Here is a 9,737-nt window from a genome sequence, read left to right on the forward strand (position 1 = left end):
CGATTCGACTCGAAAAAATTGAAAAAAAATTTGAATTTCGAGTTAAACGAATCGAGTTATTCGAGTTAATCGAGTTATTCGAATCAACTCAATTTTTTTTCAATTTCGAGTTCGAATCGAGTTGAGTTTTCAATTGAATAACTCGAATAATTCAATATCAAACTATAATATTTTACATTTTTACCCCAAACTCCCAAACCTTTTACTTTTCCTCAAAACTTTTACTCCTTCCCACTTTCCCCCAAAACTTTTACTCCTCCTCCCAACCCCCAATCTACCCAAAATCCATTTCCACCAAAATTTTACTCTCCCATTTATTTTTCTCAAAATTTTACTCCCAAAAACCGTCAAAACTTTTATTTTCCCCAAAAAATTTTACTCCCTCCCACTTTTCCCTTAAAACTTTTATTCCCTTCCCATCCCACCTCCCATCTATCCCAAACCCTCCCCCCTCCAATTTTTTTTTTAATATTTTCTCTCCAAAATTTTACTCCCCCCTATTTACTTTCTCTCAAACTTTTATTTCCCAAAACTTTTTATTTTTCCCCTAAACTTTTACTTCTCACCATTTACTCTCAAATAAAAATCAAAATTATCTTAAAAAATCACTAAACATAAATAGTAATAATTTTATTTATATCTACTATTTATATTATTAAATTAAATTTCACATTTTATATTATTTATATTATTGAATTGTTTAGTCATATTGAATATTTATATTAAAATTGAATTATTAATTATACCATAAAATATTCGTGTTAAAATTTTATATTGGTATCAATTTCACATTTTATTTTCAAAATAATTTTATTAAAAATTATATTTTTATTGAAACAACTAAGCAAGCAAAGAAGCTAACCAATATATAAAAATTAATAAATAAATTATGAAGTGATGAAAGTTAATAAAAATTTGATTAATGTGGACAAATTTTATTACGATGGGTGACAATGGTTACAATGACCCAAAATTATTTTTTAAAATTTAACTCGAACAAATATATTCGATTAGATTCTATTCAAATTTCATCTCACTTGACTCGATTCTAGAAAACTTCAAATAAAGTTAGGATGATAAAATGAGATTCGAAAACTCGATTAACTCGAAAATTTTCGTTTCGATTCGATTCGATTCGATCGAATGCTCACCCCTATTGGTTGGTATTCAACAGGCCATGGATCTTTTTAGTTCTAATAGTTTGGCACAGCTCGAATTAAAAACTCTAGAGGAGTTGGAAGATGTCTTTTATCATGAAGAATTGCTTTGGAAGCAGAACTCGAAACGTGATTGGTTGAGCGTGAGGGAGTGTAATACTAAATATTTTCATAAACAAACGATTCAAAAAAGAAATTAAAATAATATAATTGTCTTGTACAATTCAGACGGTGAATGAATTTTTGAGCCCGAAGCTTTACAATTAGAGGTTGTCGCATTCTTTTAAAAGTTGTAGGGTGAGGTTCTTGGCCCTATAGGGAGTTTGCCTCCAAGTGGTTTTGAGTAGCTTGAGACAAAATATATTGATTTTCTTGGAAGACCAGTATTAGAATATGAGATTAAAAGCACTATTTTTTACATGGCCTCCCTAAAGGCACTAGGTAGTAATGGCTTTCATGCTTTATTTTTCAAAAACAATGGGATGTTATTGGAGGGACAATCTGTGATTGGGTAAGGAAGATCTTTTATGGTAGTACTATATATTCAGAGCTAAACAATACTCTTATTGTTTTAATACCTAAAGTTTCGAATCCAAAAAATTTTATGCAATTTCGCCCAATCAATCTCTATTTTGTTTTAAACAAGCTGGTTATGAAGGTGATAGCGAATTGTTTCAAAATTGTTTTTCCCGAGATCATTGGCTAAGAGCAAGCAAGGTTTATTGCAAGCAAGAATATTATTGACAACGTTGTAATAGCGCAAGAAGTGTTGCATTCCATGAAAAGTAAGGGTACAGTGAAATGGATTACTGTTAAAATAGACCTTTAAAAAGCCTATGATAGGGTGTGTTGGGAATTTGTGAAAGGATCTCTTAAACTGGTAGTTATACCTAACTTCCTAATACAGGTTATCATGTCGATTATCTCGATGTTCACTATGCAGGTATTGTGGAATGGAGTTTCAACTAGCAAATTCAAACCTGTTAGGGGAATTCATCAAGGATGTCTTCTATCTCCATATCTTTTTGTGTTGTGCATGGAATGGTAGAGCCATTGTTTTCATTCGGTCATTTCCTTTGGGGAGTAGATTCCTATTCGATTATCTCGATAAGGACTTGCCATTTTGCATTTATTTTTTTCGGATGTCTTAGTGATTTTTAGTAAAGTGGACTTGAAGCATTGCAAACTTCTCAAAGACTTCCTTGAGAGATTTTATGAATTTTTGAGGAACAAGGTTAATATTCAGAAGACCAATGTGTTCTTTTCGGCTAGAGTCAATGAGGATTTAGTAGAAAATATTACAAATATACTTAGATTCCAACATATCCATGATCTTGGACATTATGTGGGAGTTCTTCTTCTTCACCAAAGGTACATTGAGATTTAGAATCCTCACTTAGCCTTCTTAATGAGTATTCATTATTTCTCCGTATTACGGGACTGATGCTTCTGTCCATGTCTTTCCAAAAGTAATATTTTCATCTTGTGCAAGGAACGACTGCTTTGAATGTTTTGAGAAGGTTGCACAGTCAGTTCGTTAACTTTCTAGTCAGAAGTTGTCGAGCCCAATAGATGAAATAGCTTGGCATTCGCCATTAAAAAATGATGATCTAGTGTAGGACAATCCCATAAAAGTGAGAGTTGGCTAGAGTCAAGTTCTTCTAGATCGTAAGGCTATAATCTAACTGAAGCTAATGGTTGTAGGCGTCCTCTTCCACTATAACTGACTTATTCAGTCATGATCACCTAAAAGATGATGATTAAACCAAATGAGGATCGAGATAACCAGAGGTTGCAATCCTTCAAATCGAATAATCTCTTTCCTTAACTCTGTTTCTTTTTACAATTGCAATTTCAATTTATACAATTTCAACTCGTCCTTACTTTTAATTCTGTTCTTTTTATTTTTTTCTCTCAAGTCAGACCTTTTTCTTGGGCCCAGAATTTAGAGGAACAAGAAGTTGTAGCAATCCAGTCCCTGAGGATTTGACCCTACTTTCATTATACAATTCTTTTCGTTCTTTCTTAGGGATAGGTTATTTTTTATGCTTTTAACGACTCACCAGGCTAGAACAAATGTGTTAATGGCCATATCAATATTCGTAAAAGACAGCTGATTCATAAGTTGGTTGGTATTCAACTGGCCATAGATCTTTCTAGTTCTAATAGTTTGGCACAACTCGAATTAAAGACTCTAGAGGAGTTGAAAGATGTCCTTTATCATGAAGAATTGCTTTAGAAGCAGAACTCGAAACGTGATTGGTTGAGCGTGAGGGATTGTAATACTAAATATTTTCATAAACAAACGATTCAAAAAAGAAATCAAAATAATATAATTGTCTTGCGCAATTCATATGGTGAATGAATTTTTGAGCCCGAAGCTTTACAATTAGAGGTTGTCGCATTCTTTTAAAAGTTGTATAGTGAGGTTCCTAACCCTATAGGGAGTTTGCCTCCAAGTGGTTTTGAGTAACTTAAGACTAAAGATATCGATTTTCTTGGAAGACCAGTATGAGAATATGATATTAAAAGCGTTATTTTTTACATGGCCTCCCTAAAGGCACTAGGTAGTAATGGCTTTCATGCTTTGTTTTTCAAAAACAACGGGATGTTATTGGAGGGATAATTTGTGATTGGGTAAGGAAGATCTTTTATGGTAGTACTATATATTCAGAGCTAAACAATACTATTATTGTTTTAATACCTAAAGTTTCAAATCTGAAAAATTTTATGCAATTTCTTCCAATCAATTTCTATTTTGTTTTAAACAAGCTGGTTATGAAGGTGATAACGAATTGTTTCAAACTTGTTTTTCCCAAGATCATTGGCTAAGAGCAAGCAAGGTTTATTGCAAGCAAGAATATTATTGACAACGTTGTAATAACGCAAGAAGTGTTGCATTCCATGAAAAGTAAGGGTACAGTGCAATGGGTTGCCGTTAAAAGAGACCTGGAAAAAGCCTATGATAGGGTGTGTTGGGAATTTGTGAAAGGATATCTTAAAGTGGTAGTTATACCTAACTTCCTAATATAGGTTATCATGTCGATTATCTCGACGTTCACTATGCAGGTATTGTGGAATGGAGTTTCGACTAACAAATTCAAACCTGTTAGGGGAATTAGTCAGGGATGTCCTCTATCTCCATATCTTTTTGTGTTGTGCATGGAATGGTGGAACCATTGTTTTCATTTGGTCATTTTCTTTGGAAAGTAGATTCCTATTCGGTTATCTCGATAAGGAATTGCCATTTGGCATTTATTTTTTGTAGATGTCTTTGTGATTTTTAGCAAAGTGGACTTGAAGCATTGCAAACTTCTCAAAGACTTCCTTGAGAGATTCTGTGAACTTTTTAAGAACAAAGTTAATATTCAGAAGACCAATGTATTCTTTTCTGCCGGAGTCAATGGGGATTTAGTAAAAAGTATTACAGATATACTCGGATTCCATCATATCCATGATCTTGGACATTATCTGGGAGTTCATCTTCTTCACCAAAGGTACATTGAGATTTTTTATAGATAAAGTTCGGAGGAAGCTTTCTAGCTGAGATGCCAAAAAACTCTTTTTCACTGAAAGGGTTATTTTTGCACAGTCAGTTCTTCTTTCAATCCCAAATTACCTCATGTAATCATTAATGGTCCCGAATGGTGTTTGTGACGAAATTAAAGGAATTGTGTGGCAATTCATCTAGGGATCTTCTGGTGGTATAAGAAAAATAGCGTTAGTGGGATGGGACGTTATCTGTCAACCTAGATCGCATGAAGGATTTATCTTAATGATCAAAATTCTGCCTTTATGATGAAGCTTGGGTTTATTTTTGTCACCAAAATTGATGCTTTATTGGTTCAGGTCATTAGAGTGAAGTATAAGATAAATGCCAGATTGCCGAAGTGTATTACGCGAAGTAGAAGATCTTTTCTGTGGAAGTCCATCTCTAAGGTATGGCCCATTAATTTATGATAATTTGATATGGTCAGTGGGTAATGAAAATAATGTGTGCTGTTGGGATAATGCTTGGGTTCCGTATATGGGACCCTTAATAAAAATTGTTCCTGCTCATGCTAACGTTAACTCAAATTGCAAGCTAAGTGAGATGGTTACGAAAAATGCCACATGGAACATTGACCTTTTTCAAATTCGATTGACAAAAGATGTTATTCAGCACATCGTTAGCATCCTTCCACCAATGTCTTTTACGGGTTCGGATTCAATCTCTTCGTCTCATTCTACAATAAGTATTTTCTCTGTTAAAAGTGCGTATTGGATGTTGAAGGACCCTTGGAATCTCAAAGATGCAATTTGGAACATAGTGTGGAAGTTTCCTAGACCTTAGAGAGTTAGGTAGTTCATTTGGATAATTCTCAAATAGAGACTTCTGACCAATGTCAAGAGAGTTCGAAGGAGGATTGGTTAGGATGAGTCATGCTCCCTTTGTAGACATAGGTATGAGGATGCATTACATGTGCTTAGAGACTGCCTGGTTGCAAAGGATGTTTGGTACCAAGTTATCCCTCTAAGTTAATAGAGTGTTTTCTCCTCTAGCAATTTAGCAGAATGGTTGATTTCAAACTTGCATGATCATTCAAATCACAACACGAGGGATCTGAGTTGGGCTTGTTTATTCCAATTACTAGTGTGGCGTATTTGAGGAAGTGTTCGGTCTTTGTTGTCGAGCTGTAGGGAATCTTGGACGGTTTGCACCTGCTTTAGAAGCAAGGACATGATAGGGTCTTCACCCAATCAAATAATCTCGAGATAGTCAAAGTTATTTGTGATTGTCACTAAGCCAGAGCAAGTATTTCACTTGTTAGGAGAATTCGACAAATTTTATCCTATGAAGACAAGTAGTTCGTGCGGTATACTCCTAGAGAGAATAATCAGGCAGCGGATGCATTAGCTATAATGGCTTTTGCGAATAAGGACGAGTTATGCTTATTTGATGATCCTTCTTTGAAGATTCAAGAAATTTTAGAAGATGAGAGAGTAATGAGTAGTCTAACCCCGGGTATTTCTTTGTAAATCTTTTGATTTTTTCAATTTATTTTTTACACCAGAATTTTTTTTATCATATAATTAAAGCTTATATATATAATATTTTTATTCATTTTAAGTGTAATTTATTAGAAAATTAAAATATCAATTAACTATAATATTTTTTATAATAATGAGGCTATAGTCTGAAAAATGGTTACCAAAAAGAAAAGAGGATGAACAAAACTAAACTTAATTTAAAATATGATTTAAACTTTGGTAATGAGAGGGTATCTGTAACATGGGTCTCATCTTATATTTGATGTATAATTGAGTGATTGAAGCCCTTTATTCTATGTTCTATATTCTACATTTTAAATGTGATGCCATTTGTGCAATCATTCAACCTTACCTTCACATAATTTATTTATATAAAAATAAAATATCTTTAAAATAATATTTATTCCTCCATCAAAATAAGGAGTCTTTAAGGTTTTGAAAGATGATATCAATCCAATCAAATTAGGTATATAAGTTGAAGTAATTGAATTAAACAAAAATTGCAATGTGGTTTTCTTTTATAAATAAAATGAAATGGAATGCGAGTGTTTTGGGATGAAGGGATGGTTCCTTAAAATTTTTCGTCACATACATCTCAAGTATAATCAGAAATAGCGGAAATCTTGAAATGGGGCATCACTTTGAAGGTGGTACTTTTGTCACTTACCCTGGATCCGACGTGGGTGCCTGTCGTTTTACTCTTTATTCCTTTACCCACCTTCCGTTGGTACCAAATTACCCTTTCCTACTCATTTTATAAGAAGAAAGAAATGGTCCTTACTTATTAGTCCTATTTATTCTAAATAACGAAATGGACTGTCTTTCTTTCTTTTTTGTTAAGAATCTGTGGCACATTGTCAATTTCAAGGTTTTTCTTCAAAACCTAGTTAAGGAAAAAGACGCATTTCGATACGTGCACCCTGCATTTCTTTTACTACCAAATATTCTCCTATGTCCGTAACTTAATGATACCCCTTCTCATAATACTATAGAATTAATTAAATCTAAAGTTGGCATAAGCATATTTATATAAATCCTGTTATTGATGCATCCAGTTTCCATTTGCAATGTGGAGGTGAAAGAAACTCAACATTGGCACATGAGTATTAAATTAGGTTTTCAAAATTGAGTAAAAATTTGCATAGCATGAAGCGATCAAAATCTCAAAGAATATTGATTAAAAAGCAAAGGCCGCGCATGTTGACACATTTCCTCAAACCAATTGGCCATTAAATTGAAGTCCTTTAACTAGGTGAACTCCAGCTGTCTCTCTGCAAACTCACAACTCTGACACAAACAGGAAATAATTTTTTAGTTACTATCAATTTGGAAAACAATGGAAGGAAAAGGGTTAAACAGCTACGGTTATTTCCATTTACTCAAAGGGTTCAAGTCGAACACAACAAAGCTTGAAGTTTGGAGGCATTGGGTTCCGTTTAGATTTTAAACATCAACCTTTTCGAACACACCTAAATTTGTTTTAACTTATTACTTAGCCCAAGGAGGTTGAGTATGGTTTACGCAAAATAGCTCGTCCTTATTCTTTTCCCTCTTTAACAACCCTTATTCTATAAAGAAGTTACACTTTCCCTCCTCAAATACCCGCCTCTATCACACGCATAACAATTTCAACTTTTCTTTCTCTTTTCTTCTTCTTGTTCTTGTTTCCCTTGTTGATATTCTCTGTTTACTTTGAGGGGCTAGTATAAGAAGGCAATGTGGGATGGTGGGGTTGTAGGCTCGATTTGGAGTTTGAAGTCTACCTCTCTCCCAGTACCCCAACTCTTGTTGTTGGTTTTCAGGTGCTTTTGGGACTAATTGGTTGCCTGTTTTTGAAGATGATGGGGAAGCTTAATTTTGTAATCAACGGTGTGCTTAGATTGCCTCATGGATTCCGTTTCCATCCTACTGATGAAGAGTTAGTCGTTCAGTACTTGGGAAGAAAGGTGCTTGCTTGGCCCTTACCTGCCTCTATCATACCCGAAGTTATGATTACAAAGCAGATCCTTGGGACTTGCCAGGTTGGTTACCTTAATTACACTTTCACACCTCACTCTTTCAAATTTGGTTCCTTCTACTATATAACATTATAAAAAGCAAGTAGCTTGTTCTAGTTTGTTCTATAGCTTTGGAATTGACTTCTTGTATCAATTATGGAAACAACCTTCTACAATAGCTCTGAATGTAACTAACAACTGTTAAACAATTAGAAGCCTTTAGGACAAAATTAAAGACATAATTAGATGGCCTGATACATTGGGGTCTATGTTGTGTGTATTATCAATCAGGTCATTTGGAGCAAGAGAGGTACTTCTTTAGCACAAGAGAAGCCAAGTATCCCAATGGGAACAGATCTAACAGAGCCACGTTTTCAGGACATTAGAAAGCCACAGGAATTGACAAACAAATTTTAAGTTGTAGGGGCAATCAATAGTGGGTATGAAGAAAACTCTTGTTTTCTTTAGAGGAAAGCCCCCACAAGGAACTAGGACCGATTGGATCATGCATGAATATCGCCTTGTTACCGCTGACACCTACAATGCCCCACATAAGAAGAACCAAACTCAGGTCAATTTTGGGTCTTTGCTCTCATTTCATCTTTATTGCCTGTACCTATAGTTGTTGAACATTTTTCATAAGTTAAACATCTCATCCCACCACATTTCAGAACCTCTGGCGGGGAAATGGCAGTACATTGTTGTTTTAATGATGCTATGTTTGTTGGTCAGTCAATTTAATTATTTGTATTAAAACCTATGTATGTAGAACCATGTGGTGGCAGTGGAAAATTGGGTGTTGTGCCGCATATTTTTGAAGAAAAGAAGTGGTGGTGCTACTAAAAATGAGGATGGCAGTCTGCAATCTAGCAACGAGAAGGGAGTTGGTAAAGCAAGGAGAAAGAGCCCTGTTTTCTATGAATTCCTGAGCAAGGAGAGGACGAACCTAAATCCTGCCCCAACATCCTCCTCATCTTGCTCCAGTGGGATCACACGGGTTTCAAATAATGATACGGATGACCACGAAGAAAGCAGTAGTTGCAATAGTTTTCCTTATTTCAGAAGAAAACCTTAAAAGCCATTTCACAAGTACCTGATATCATAAACCTGAGAGGTTAAAAAGTGGGACATGGAGCACTACATGATTGCCAAGTGGATGCTAGACAGACTTAGGACGACTTACATTACATCTTGATTATCATCCACCATCGACTCAATAAATAAATATATATATCCCTCTTCAACAATTACAAAGTGAACCTACTCAATCACACACATCGTGATCATTTCTCTCGCCCTTACACTTTGAATATACAATACTCTCACCACTGTGAACACCCTTTGTGATCACAACAAGTAAAACCACAATAACAAGTTTTACTTTAAAAATAGCACTCTTACAAAGGTATTCTTTCAAGAATAAATTATGTGTCTAACTCTCAGTACATTTTCCTGGGCAAGTCTCTCAAATATATAAATATTGATTTTGAGACATGTTTACAATAGAAGATCTAATACAATATCAATAAAACAATAATACCATAAATAAAAT

General features: G+C 34.5%; 1 pseudogene; it reads left to right on the top strand.

Annotated features, from left to right (window-relative positions):
- The first annotated feature begins 7,731 nt into the window (after positions 1 to 7,731).
- LOC105794799 (NAC domain-containing protein 83-like) lies at positions 7,732 to 9,471 on the top strand (annotated as a pseudogene).
- Positions 9,472 to 9,737: the final 266 nt, after the last annotated feature.

Source organism: Gossypium raimondii, chromosome 3 (genome assembly GCF_025698545.1).
Source record: "Gossypium raimondii isolate GPD5lz chromosome 3, ASM2569854v1, whole genome shotgun sequence".
NCBI lineage: Eukaryota > Viridiplantae > Streptophyta > Magnoliopsida > Malvales > Malvaceae > Gossypium > Gossypium raimondii.